General features: G+C 35.4%; 1 pseudogene; it reads right to left on the bottom strand.

Moving 5' to 3' along the window:
* Positions 1-6,574: 6,574 nt before the first annotated feature.
* LOC149820637 (pentatricopeptide repeat-containing protein At5g66520 pseudogene) lies at positions 6,575-8,563 on the bottom strand (annotated as a pseudogene).
* Between the last annotated feature and the right edge of the window lie 5,806 nt (positions 8,564-14,369).

Consider the following 14,369-nt stretch of genomic DNA (forward strand, 5'->3'; position numbering starts at 1 on the left):
TTAGAGAGAGTTAATCCAAACAAAATAAGATAAGATTTAAGTAATGCTTAATGAGTCAAAATGATAGGGTTTTGATTATCGACCAAAATCAAATATGAAATGCTATAGAAAATGATAAAAATTTACAGAAGCAGACTAGACATGTAGAGGAGAAAAGTTTCTTTTACAGATCTTAAAAATAATCCCCCATTGGAGAGATCTGATCCAATCTAATGAAGTTGACCCAAAACCTGTACAAAGCCTGACAAAGAAAAATAACAGGGTTTGATTTTTTATCTAAATGGCAGATGAAAAGAAAATAAATATTTATGAAAATTAGTATGCATAAACTAGACATTCTAAGAAGAAGACTCCTTTTTATAGATCTGAAAAATGATCTTCCATTAATGAGATATGATTGCAATACATCGATCCTAGGTCTGAGCAACGCCTAAGATTGCAAACAGACAGGGTTTTGATTTTAAATGCAAAAGAAATAGAAATTAACCATAGAAATTATTAAAATTTTACAAAAATGAATTAGACATGCAAACGAAAAAGGTCCTTTTTACAGATCTCGAAAATAATCTCCCATTAGGGAGATATGCTCTGACAAAATAGAGTAAAATCTAAGCCATTAAAGTGATATAGTATAATAGGGTCATTGTTTCTGACCAAAATCAGGCATGAAAAGTCTATAGAAATTGATGAAATTTGGCATGAACAAACTAGATTTAATGCCGGAGACACCACTTTTTATGGATCAAAGAGATCATATCCAGTTTTTGATAAATCACTTCGGCAAGTTGGTGCTATTTCGGGTCAAATCCAGACAAAGAAAATGACAAGGCCCGAATCCTGATTTTTAAAGTGGGTCAAATCAACTCAGATTAATCTGATTTTTAGTAAAGATCCCGAAAACACATGACTGAAGATGCAGTAAAAAATTAGATTAAAATAATATCTAACTATATGCAAATTGATGAAATTAAAATCAAACCAGAATTTAAAATATCATCTAAACATGATTGAATGAGATAGAACCTCATTAATGAATTGATCTAATGATCAAGAATGAAATCTATCATTTCAGATCATGGATGATGATGAACATGATGTAAAAAACAGAATTAAAACATCTAAAAATTAAATTGAAAGCATTGGGGCACAATTTAAAATTGATTTAAACAATTGAAAATAAGATTTGATCTATGGAAGATCAAATCTCATAATTCTAATGGATAAAATGAAAATGCACAAATTAAATTGTAATTTGAATGGATCAAAAGCATAAAATAAAGATTAATATAGAACTTAGGTAGATCGGCATTGCTACTTATGAAATTAAAAAAGCTATTGAAAGAAAAAGAAGAGAAGCGGGGGGCGACACTTAGAGAAATTGAAAAATAAAATAAAAGAAGAAAGAGGAAAAGAATTAGAAGAGAGGAGAGAGAGAGCCTACCTTGAGGGCTGATGGGGAAACTCCTTCTTCTTCACTTCAGCCACCACCAAAAACCAAAATGAAAAATAAGAAAAGAGGTGGTCGACTCCCCCCCCCCCTCCCCTTTTGGCTTTTATTTATAGCCAAAAGTGGGGGTAGTTTAGGCAATTAACATTTAAGATGTTTTGGGGCTTAAAGTTGAGGTGTCAAGAGAGCTCACATGGGGGGGGGGGGGGGGGGGCAACCCCATGTGGGTCATTTTAAAAAAAATCAAGTGGCTAAAAATAGTATTTTGGCTAAAATATGACACATGTCACCACTTTTGCAAGTGGTGCCCATGTGGGTTTTAAAATGAAGGGGTGAAGTTAAAATGATTTTAAAACAAAGGTTTTTAACAAAGAAAAGGGATTTTTAAAACGAAATTGTTTTTAATTTGAAAATGCCAAGTGGCGCTCCCTTTAGAAAAAATATTTTTTATTATTATTTTTTTTATTTTTTATTTCAAAAACTAAAAATGAAGGATAAAAGGGGGAAATGATGGAAATAAAAGTGGATTTGAAATAAAGGATCTTAATTGGGTTTAAGATCCATTTTGATTTTCGAAATCCAAATTAAAACTAGATCCATATTGAATTTTGAAAATTTTTGCAAAAACATTGAATTTGCATTTGAAATTTCAAGAATTATTTTTGGAACTGGGATTCTGAATTCGAATAAAGAATTGAGTTAGGATAAAAATTGGATTTTGAATTTGGATCTGGATCTATTTTGATATTTTAAAATCCAGTTTGAATTGTAAATTGGATCCAGGGTATTTTTCAAAAGATTTCATAAAATTTTGAATTTGAAATCCAAGAGTTGATTTTGAAATTAGAATAAAATTGAATTTTGAAAAGGATCTGGATTCGAGGTTTTGAATAAAAAATAGATTTGGATCTCGATTGAAGGAATTGGTTCGAATTGGTAATCGAACCCTGAAAATAGATTTACAAAATGAATTTGAAATGAAAGATCAAGTCTTGTGATGGAATTTGGATTTGGATATTGGATCAAGCCTGTAAATAGGATTGGATCTTACATCTGGATTAAAATCCAAGAAATGAAATTAGATCTCAGATATCAAATGATGAGGTGAATCTGAGTTTGAGTTTAGATGTCAGAAATCGATTCAATTATCCTTTTAAATGGATCAGAAGGTGGATCCAGATAGAAATGGATCCAAAATGATTAATTGGATCCTTGATATTTGATGGGATATTCCAGGTTCAATGAATAAATTGGACTCTGAATATGGATTATAGAGTAAATCAGACGAAAGATCCAAGTCTGGGATAAAAATTAGACACCAGATCTAGCATTGAATCCACTATCCAAGTTGAAATGGATTGGATCTCAGATATTGATAAAATATCAGATGAAGAAATTGATTCGAGTCTGAATTGGGACTTGTCCCAATTTAGAAAAATGATAGAAATAGTGTCCTTAGTAAATTTTTATTTTTTTGTGTTTGCCCTGTAGGGGTAGAAACACGATACTAGACTGGGTTGAACTAATTTAAACTGGATAAGATTAAAATGAACTGAATCAGAAGTCAGTTATACTCAAGTGAACTAAATTCGGAGCTAGAACACTAGCTCAACCAACTAGAGTTAGCTGAATTTGCACGGAATTGAGCTCAAATGCGCTAAAATGAGCTGAAACAAAGGTTCGAGTGTGTAAAAAGTGACTTTGAACTAGAACTGGGCTATTTGAACTTCTAGTGAGCTTAAATTAGACTCAAGGAGATAGGATCTACCAGAATTGGCTGTCTCAAGGATAATTTGGATAAAATTCGAGCTAGAATGAACTTATTTTGCGAGAAATAAACCAATTTTAGCTGAAATTGTCAAAAATGATCAGGATTCGCTCACCGTGAGCTTAGGGGAGCTAGAAATGACAGACATTCTAACTGTTCTAAACTTAAAATAAGCTTGGCTAGGTCTGACTGACAAAAAAGCTTAAGGGTAACTCGGGAGTAAAATGGTAATTTTATTGTCAAAATAAGGTAAACTGACCTCTAGACTGGGATAAACCTAGGTGTGAGACTCTACGCTGCCCTACAGGGGTTTGGCATTTGCGAAAAAGAATGTCTGGAATGAAACTGAAAAATTTGAGGTGTTTACACAGCCAATCACGTAACATTATTTCATGTGAAGCTATGGGCGCCACACAATGTTGTCATGTGATTGGCCATGACACATAACCAAGGCACTTAGCCAGTCTTTTGATCTCAACTCGAGTTTACCTAACACTAGCTTGCCTTTCAAAAAAAACAAAAAACTTTTCAACTAAATGTAGCCAGTTAGGTTTGCACCCATCTCTATACCGGCTATCTAGCTGCCCACTCAGGAATGAACACCATTAGGTGTTTGGCCCCAACCTTTGTGAGCCACCTAGTGCCTGCCCACTCCTTTAAGAGTGGGGTCGACGCCTCCCCTCCCCCAATACAAAAGTAATGTGTTCGGCCCAATCACACAACCACGCCTCATTCACAATGTGAGGTCACAAATTAACAGTTTTTAGCCCTAATCCAAACTAAAGATTTCGTTCTTTTTGTGCTTGTTTTGGTTCTACAACATGCACAAACATCAAGCAGAATATGAGATACATGTTCACCTTAAAAAAACAAGTGTATTCAAGCATGAAAGAAGATAATTAATTAGTAGGACCTGAGAGTTACTGGCAAGAGGCCATTGATGATGAGGTTATCATCAATAAGGAAGGCATTCCTTGTTCTTTAAAGAAGAGATGGGTTCATTATGAAGGATTATCTCCAAGAGGGGTTGAAACCAACTAGATAATGGAAGAGTACCAAAATTACTCACCTAAGCAGAAAAGTGCAGTAGACTCACCAAATGAAATAAGTGTATGCCCCCAAGCATAGTGACACATATCGGGAGATTTATGAAAATCTCACGATAATACGAGAAATTGCTTGAAATTTTAAAACGACAAATTCTCTTGAGATTTTCAAAATATCGTGAGATTTATGAAAAAACATAAATATTGTGATTTAAATACAATATTTATGTTTTAAATGGCTATTTATCATGAAAAAATCTTGTATTTTTATTTTTAATTAATTTTATTAATATTGTCTTATAAATTTTTTTTTTATTTTTAAATTTATTTTTTTATTGTCGGTATTTTGCCAAAAAATGTGAGATTTATGAAAAAATTTCAATTTCTCACAAATTTTTGAAAAACAAGATTTTGTCAGAAAAAATTTGTTTGTCACTATGGCCCCAAGTAACCTTCACATGCAAAGTGTCTTTAGGGTCTTGAGGTACCTGAAAAAGAATCCTTAGAAAGGAATCTTTTATGCAAATAATAATCATTTCAGGGTAAAAACATACAATGGTGTCGATTGGGCAGGATCTAAAGGTGATAGAAGATCTACAACTAGATATTGCATCTTCATTCGGGAAAACCTTGTATCATCGAGATGCAAGAAGCAAGATGTGGTCTCAAGATCTAGTGTTGTTTAAAAAATAAAATAAAATAAGTGTAAATTCAATATGCATCTTACCTTCTCTTTTTTTTCTTTTTTTTTTCTTTTTCAGAGAAAGAAAATTGAAAGAAGTCTTTTCTTACTTTTATAGTCTCTTAGACCATATTTGGTTCATTTCTTACTTTTATAGTCTCTTAGACCATATTTGGTTCAGCCCCATGAGAATCACTCTCACATTTGTTCCAGTGATCTTCATATGGCCCCTCCTTGTGACGAAAGAGAGGTTCCTCTGATTTATTTTTTTTGTTTTATCTTTTATTTTGTCTTTCACCCTTTACACATGTGAATTTTCTCAAAATATGCAAACTTATCTTTCAAATATTCAAATGCATTAATTTTCTCATTTATTTATGAATTTTCTCCCATAGATTTGTGATTTTTCTCTCAAAATATGAGAATATGCAAATGTTCTCCCAAATATGTAATTTTTTTCTCAAATATGTGAATGGCGTACTCAATCTTGTGACTTTTCTCCAAATATGTGCTTTTGATGTGTTACTAAAGGCCCATCGTGCTCTTGAAACGTCGCAAAAACTTTATTGGCACTTTTGAAGTGTCACTAAATGCTCACCACACTGTAGAAGTCTCGGTTTTTTTTTCAACAAACTCCTTTTTACTAAAAATCGCATAAGTGATAGACAAGAGAGAGGATGTTAGCAAATGTGTGAAAAATTTGGTATATTTGAATTAAAATTTGCAAATATGAGAGAAAATTTGCATATTTGAATATTTGAGAAGAAAGTTAGCATATCAGCATGTGCTAAAGGTGAAGGTCTTTTGACAGAGGCAGATTTTAAATTTTTTTAAGGTTTTTGGAAAACACATTATTTTTGTTGTGCAGTACGGACATTTTTTTTTCAAAAAGCACTAAAAACAAACATTTGTTTGTGATAGGCAATCATGTCTCCAAATATTGGCAAAATAATATTTATGCTCACGTTAATATGCCTAGGTTAATCTCGGGCAAAGGCGAATACTTGGCTTCAAAAGGAAAAATAAAGTAAATTAACAAAAATTTCATATCCATATTCCATATGTAACACAATAAGTTTCATATTATACTCTAAGGAGATGGTCCTCAGCCAAGAAGAGCAACTTGGATGCCATTCATTTTGGGACATGACATGAAAACCTTTTATTTTGTTTTGTTTTTTAAATGGGATGTCATGCAAGAACGGTATGGGAGGATCAGGTGCAATGTGACTGCACACTTTTAGTGTGCTGCTGCACCAGATCACCCACCATCTTCCCCACAGTTCACAGGTTGTATCCAGAAGGTGATGGGTGATCAGGTGCAGCAAGTGCAATCACATCGAACCTTATCTCAATTCTCATATAAAATTTAGGGTTTTTTGCTAATTGGTCCCTGCCTTATAGCCGATTTGAAAAGTAGTCATTGCCTTGTGCCATTTTACAAATTGGTCCTTGCCTATTCATTAACCCTTGCAAATCAGTCCTAGAGGTTAGAGGCTGTTAATCTGATTGAGAAGATACAATCTACAGGACTACAACTATGATTTCTAGTATGTGGGAGTAGGCGCCCTTGGAGCACCCTAGCATTACTCATAGATAATAATAATAAATAAATAAATAATCTCCACAATTTACCAAAAGTCCATGCAAGTGCACCAACCATCTCTGAAACAGTGATAGCGGACACGATCTCTTACTATTATCTCGCGTCTATAAACCTGTGAAATGAACTTGGTTGCAGAGTGGCAATCCTCACACACACGAAGGTTTTTAATGATTCTGATAGGTGTTCCTGGAGCTGTGTTAAGTATTCCAAAAGCAATAGCTAATTTCTCACTGTGGTAGCACAATGCACTTTCCTTCTCTTCCTCATCCATGTCAAGCAACACCTGGGTAGTGTTTGGCAGGTACCCAGCCAACTTCAACTTTGTTAGTATCTCTTCCAACATCAAATATATCTTCTGCATATGTGGGTGTGATCCATCACCCATAACAAATTTGTGAGTCATGCCATCCAGTTGGATCAAACTGTATCCAGGAACAGTCTTTATCCCCTTATCTTTCATCAATCTTCTAAGCATCGAAACATCGTCCCACCTAGCGGCTGCAGCATAAATATTTGATAACAGAGCATATCTACCACTGTTTTCTGGTTCCAACTCTAGCAAAAGCTTCCCCACTTTCTCACCCAGTTTGACATCACCATGAATCTTACAAGCACCCAACAAAGCTCCCCACACAGCTGCATTTGGTTTCATGGGCATAGAACTGATAATTTTCTTGGCCTCGTCTAATCTACCCACCCTGCCTAATAGATCAACCATGCATCCATAATGTTCAATCATTGGGTCTATCCTGTGTTCATACTTCATGGAATTGAAGTAGTGGAACCCCTCTTCTACCATGCCTGCATGAGCACAGGCACTTAGTACACCAACAAAAGTTATCCCATTCGGCCTCACTTTTTCATTCGGCAATCTAAGAAACATCTCGATTGCATCTTTGGCATGCCCATGCATTGCAAGCCCACTGATCATAGCATTCCAAGTGAAGACCTCTTTTTTACTGATTTTTTCAAAGATCTTCAATGCCATTGGTAGACACCCACACTTTGCATACATATCTACAACTGCTGTCCCTAGAACAGCATCGAGCTGCATTTTGTTCCTTTCTATGTAAGCATGGACCCATCTTCCTTGATCCAAGGCACCCAAATTTGCACAGGCAGAAAGCACGCTCGACAGCACGAACCTTTTTGGCTGAATCCCTGCCATCTGCATCTGTTGGAAGACTTCCAAGGCATCCTCAAAATGCCCATTTTGAAGATAACCATCAATCATTGCACTCCAAGTTACATCATCTCTCTCAAGCATTTCGTCGAACATTTCCCGTGCAGACTCGATCATCCCACATCTCGCATGTCCGGTGATCATAGCATTCCAAGAACCAATGCTTCTGCATGGCATCTGCTCAAAGAGCTCCCCGGCTGCCTCCAAATTCCCCTGTTTCAGGTACCCATCAATCATCGCATTCCATGACACCGCATCTGATTCAGGACACTGGTCAAGCAGCCGACGCGCTTCCGTTATACGTCCGCAAGATGCATACATCTGAATTGCAGCACTCTGAATGTGACCATCTTTCCATAGGCCCTGTTTCAGCACATGGGCGTGCACCTGCATCCCTTCTTCGATCGCCCTAGCAACACAGCAAGCCTTGAACACAACAGGCAAGGTGTACTTATTGGGCACAGTGTCTTGCACTGCCATCTTACAGTATAAGAAGATGGCTTCTCTTGGTGCATTCTTTTGAAGGCATGCTCTGATCATGGTATTCCATATGAAAATGTTTGGACGAGCAGTTTCGTCGAACACTTGGAGTGCATAGCCGATACTGCAGAAACTGGACACTGCACTGTGCTTGGCAAGAGCAGACATGAAGTAATTGTCTTTGGCCAGACCATTTCTGATGATTTGGGCATGGGTCTGCTTGATTTGGTGCAAGGACAAGGAGTTAGAATCCAAAAGGTTTAGGATTGTATGGGTGAATGAGAAGTTGTGTTGGGGTTGTGGTGGTGGCGGTGGTAGATTTGCAGAGAGGCACACTTGGGGTGCCTCCATTTGCTATTGCAATTGGGGAATGGTGGCAAAAATCATCGCTGGTATCTCTTATTGACGATGGGAGAATGAGAATGATTGGTATGGAGTAGCCAGAAGACGGCCTCTTTTTTTTTTTAAGGCAAGCTGGAGTTAGTCAGACCCCACCAGTTACTATTCAACGTATAGCTGGGGTTTGAACCTGCAACGTCCCACTCCAAGGAGACGTGCTGCGGGGGATAAGGACTCCACCCGCGCCCCGTTTCAAAATTCTGCCTTCCCACCATCCTCACACAGGTTTTGATTTTAACCTCAATCCCCGCCTTTATTCCCGTTTCATGTCCTCAATCCCCAGTTCAAACCAGGAGAGGCGGAACGGGGCCGTTTCCTCCGGTCCACTGCTATCCCTAGACATGCACTGACAGAGGCAAGCTGGGGCAGACCTCTACCATACAACTATATCATTGGGTTTTGAACCTGCAACATCCCAACACAAGGTGACGTGCACCATAGTGACAAACGTTTTAAACGGCAATTTCTCGTTTTTCAAAAACTCGCGAGAAATTGAATTTTTTCATAAATCTAGTATTTTTTTGGCAATGAATTAAAATATATAAAATTTATTTTTTATAAGAAAATATTAGTAACAATTATTTAAAAATAAAAATATAAGTTTTTTTGGTGATAAATAGCCATTTAAAACATAAATATAACGTTTAAATCATGGCATTTATGTTTTTTCATAAATCTTGCAATATTTTGAAAATATCGCAAGAAATTGCCGTTTTTAAACTTTCAGGCAATTTCTCACGACGCGAGATTTTGATAAATCTTGCGATATTTGTCACTATGACGTGCACTGAGCTGCTTCTACCCCCGCTGGCCCGTGGTAAAGAGAGAAAACTTTTGACAGCAAAGATTTTTTTCACCTTCAAGTGGATGAATTTTTCAATAAAAATATACTTTAAAACAAATTGAATTTTTTTCATTCTTGAAAAAATATGTACTTTTTTTTTCCTACTTTCACTTTCCTAAAATTTTCTTACTTTTGTGCTCTTATTGGTTGTTCCAGATCCGACTCTTCAAGTGTTTAACTATTCTGGATCTGATCCGTTTGCACCCCTAATTTACATCCACTTATTTATGTCCACCTGACTCGCGTCCATCTGCTACTCACTTATTGTGCCAAGTTCTACAGAATTCGTTAGGGTCTTTATCAAGGCATATCCAAACCATTACCAACACTACATCATTCAGGATGCCAACTGTTTGGATTTGGATCAGATATCCAATTCAACTGAATTTAATGGGATTACGTAGGTTGTGCATCCATGTAATGAACGGTTTCAGATTTCATCACAATTTGAATCAAAATTGAAAAGTACCCCAAAGTTGGATACGTGAAACCACAGGTACACCATTTTGGTGGTGTGTCCCTCGTTACACGAACGGACATGGGGACATGGACACTGTCACGTACAGATATATTCTATTAGTTTTTTATTGTTTTAGAGTTATATTTTAATAAAAATGCATTTTTAACATTAAAAAATAAATAATAGTTTTTATTTATTAAAAAAGCATATCCTATTTTCCAAAAAATATTGAACTTGCAAGTAAAACCCCTGTCATGCATCGTTATAGCCAGAATCTTCTTCTTCCTTCCTCGCTAACACTCTCCTCTTATTGGTGGGCAACAGTTAGGCTAAAAACCAATTTACTCGGCCCCCTCACTTATATATATATATATATATATATATATATATATATATATATATATATATATATATATATATATATATATATATATATATATATATATATATAATCACTAGAATATGAGAACTGAAAATAAGACAACTAATATGTGAACCACTATTTTCATAGATTTTTTGTTCTTTTCTCTTGAATCTAACTGTATAAATGTGTTTTTCTTTTAAGAACTTGCTCATGAATAGTCCAATTTTGATGCATAAATAATTTTTTTTAAGGCTTTAAAATCAATGGCTCATAATCTTCACAAATATTCAAGCATTCAAAAACACATTTTTCATAAAAAATATGTGATCCAGTGGTTGATTCGTAGCAAATTCACCAAGTACATCCACATGTTTGGATTTGCAAAAAAGGGATGGAAATGCCCATTTCAATTGCAATGATTCGATAAGTGGCTTATTGGGATAGATGGATGGACAATACCTCTCTTCCCTGGAAACGTATAGGCTGGTTGTAGATAGCATGGTGACAACAGTTTAAAACTGCAATTTCTCGACAGTAAATTTCTTGGGAGATCTTCAACTTTTGAATATTTCTTGAATTTTTTTGGTAAAATCTTGGGAAAAAATAAAAAATCAAATAAATTCTCAAAAAAAACTATAAATTAAAAAAATCAAATAAAATAAACTAATCTAATTTTACATGAAAAAAGTATAAAATTTATTTTCAATCCTTCTAACCATATCTAATAAGTATCAAGCATTTGCATCAAATGTACTTTCATTCAAATAAGTATCAAGCATAAACTAAAACAAGAACAAAAACAAATTGACTACAAGTTCATGAGAAAACAAATATCATAATGATTCAAGTTTATACAAAAAAGACTATTCATTTGTTGTTAACTAAGAAATCAAGAGTGGAATTAAAAGTGTCTTCATCAATTCCTTGACCGTCAATGCTATCATCCTTCTCATCTTCCTCATCTTTTGTTTTCTCTTCGTTCCTTTCTTCAATTGAACCATATGCAAATGCATCAATGTCGTCGTATATAATAGGTCGAGAATCTTTTGTTTTTTTTTAACTGAAGTCTTATGCATATGCATGTTCATGCGCACATAAACTAAATCAATAAGAGTTGTTGGCTCAAGATGGTTTCTTTTTTTTATGTGCCACTTCAAATGCATTCTTTCACAGGCAGATGCACTGCATGATTGACTAATTATTTTAATTGCTATATTTTGCAAAATAGGAACATTTGCTATGAAAACAAAAACAAGTAATGCCTAACAAAAGGATCTGCCAAACTCCATATTTCTAGTAGAAAAAAAATCTATACTCGGATTTGGACCCATTTAATGAATTGAGCATAGGCCTAGAGCTACCCTATTTATACAGAGCATATGTATTGGAAAAAATGATCGCTGGATTAGTTGATCAGTTTTTGATGGGTCCTTCTTTGATGACTCGGGTTCAGAACCTTGTTAGCTGGCACTTTGTGGGTTAAATTGATGAAGCTTGAAAACGACTGAGTGTTCTTCAAGACAATCACAAAAAGAAAAAATGCTCACCACTGATGCTAAAACTATCCACAATCTATAAACAAGATAGTTGCATCAATCATTTTGTCCAATAATTCAACACCCAAGATCAACTTCTATCATTTTCACCTCCACTGCAAACCACTCAATCGATGCTCATTATGCTGAAAGGTGTTTTGAACCCTTTGTTGTCATGGAATACTTTGTTGAGCATCAAGTCAGTCAAGATTTTAACACTACAACCCTCGATTACCCACAAGATGAAATTATAGAGAATCGATTTCTGGATCATAGAGACCATTTCCTAAATTCGTTGTTGAAAGAAGAAATTGAAAAGCAAAAAGGATTTAGAAAGTATCATCCCACCATTTTATTAATAGAGAGAGGAACAAAGATTTGCATATGGTTTTTATTGATTTGGAGAAGGCTTACGATAGAGTACCTAGGGACGTTCTCTGATGGACAATGATGAAGAAAGGTGTTTCTCTCAAGTACATTAGTATAATTAAAGATATGTATGAAGGAGTAGTAACCAATGTCCGCACTTGTGGAGGGGTGACAACCAATTTTCCTATAACGGTTGGGTTACATCAAGGATCTGCTTTAAGCCCTTTCCTATTTGCTATAGTGATGGATGAGCTTACGAGATCAATTCAAGAAAATGTGTCATGGTGTATGTTGTTTGCTGATGATATTGTTTTGATTGATGAGTCTAGAGCTGGGGTTAATGCTAAGTTAGAATTATGGAGACAGACATTGGAAGCAAGAGGTTTTAAGTTGAGTAAGAGTAAAACAGAATACATGGAATGTCAGTTTAGTAAGCAATGAAGTAGTGATGGGAGTGTAGTTAAGTTTGGTGAGCACGAAATACCGGTGGATGATTCTTTCAAATATTTGGGATCTATCATTCAAAAGTATGGAGAAATTGATGGAGATGTAAATCATAGGATAAAGGTTTGGTGGATGAAATGGAAGAGTGCAACTGGAGTGTTGTGCGATCGTAGAATGTCATTGCGGTTGAAGGGAAAGTTTTATAGGACGACTATTAGGCCCACTTTACTATATAGTACGGAATGTTGGACTGCCAAGGGACATCATATTCAAAAAATGAATGTAGCTGAGATGCGTATGCTGAGATGGATGTGTGGAAATACAATAAAAGATAAGATTCAGAACAAGGAGATACGTAAGAAAGTAGGTGTTGCACCCATTGAAAATAAGATGAGAGAATCGTTTACGATGGTTTGGACATATTCGACGAAGGCCTAATGATGCTCCAGTTAGAAGGATGGAGAAATGGGAAATATATTAGTTAAAAGAGGTCGGGGTAGGCCTAGGAAGACATGGATGGAGGTGATAAGAAAGGATATGAATGCTTTGAACCTCACCGAGAAGGATTCATGCGGAAGACCCATAATGATTTTCTTTGTTTGTTCATATCGCCGACCCCAATTGTTTTGGGATGAAGGTGTAGTTGTTGTATCCACGCTCTTCTCTGTAATACAATAAAACAATAAAAACCCTGAAAATTCCTAAGAATCTGTAGGCTCAAAACGATAAAACCCCTGAAAACTACAGAAAAACGTAACCAATCTGCAAAAAACATAACCATAAAAAAACTGAGAGAGAGATGAACCTATTGGCTTGGCTGTTGCAGACTTGTAGTCTAACGGTTGTTCCCTCTCAGATATCTCAAGGTCACAACGTTGTTGTTTTTTGCAAACAAGTGTGAAGGGTTTCAAGGGTTTTTGCAGTCGGACGATTTTTGCAAACATGCTAGAGTAGAGTCTAGGGTTAGGGTTAAGTCTGACTCTTAACCATTAAGACCGTGAAAAATAACGTGTGACAAAAAACTCACGATATTATCGTGAGATTTAGTAAATCTCGCGATAATATCGCGAGAAATTGTCACAAACCAAAAATCTTGCGAGATTTTGTAAATCTCGTGAGATTTAACCCTTCAAAACGTTTACATAAAATCTCACATTTTTTTTTCGCAAGATTTTCATAAATATCACAATATTTGTCAACATGGTAAATAGCCCCAAGGCTATGAAACAAAGGATTATCTTGGATCTACGCCAAGGTATTGTCAGTGATTCTCAAATATCGCAAAATAGAATGTCCTATTCTTTTGTATCTCATATGGGTTTCATAATAATAATAATTAATTCTATAACCGATGTGAGACTCAATGGAACCATTTTATAAATAATATCCCATGAATTTATTGGTACTGCACTTTTTTTCCTGGCAGAAATAAGTTATAATAGCATATAGCATAAGTCTTCGTTATATTAACCCTTGCCTGATGAAAAATGTGAAATAAGGATCCTTTCATTGAGAATTAGATCCTGCTCTTTGTCTCTCCCTCTTTGCAGAAGGTGAATATGGGCATTTTCATCCCTTTTTTTTCAAATCCAACCATGTGGATGCACTTGACATGGTGAGTTTGCTAGGAATCAACCATTGGATGGTGTATTTTGGATGAAAAGATGTGATTTTTGAATGCTTGAATATTTATGACGATTAAGAGCTATTGATTTTAAAGCCTTAAAAAAACTTGTTTATGC

The sequence above is a fragment of the Nuphar pumila genome, chromosome 12 (genome assembly GCF_984573655.1).
Source record: "Nuphar pumila chromosome 12, dmNupPumi1.hap1.1, whole genome shotgun sequence".
Taxonomy (NCBI): domain Eukaryota; kingdom Viridiplantae; phylum Streptophyta; class Magnoliopsida; order Nymphaeales; family Nymphaeaceae; genus Nuphar; species Nuphar pumila.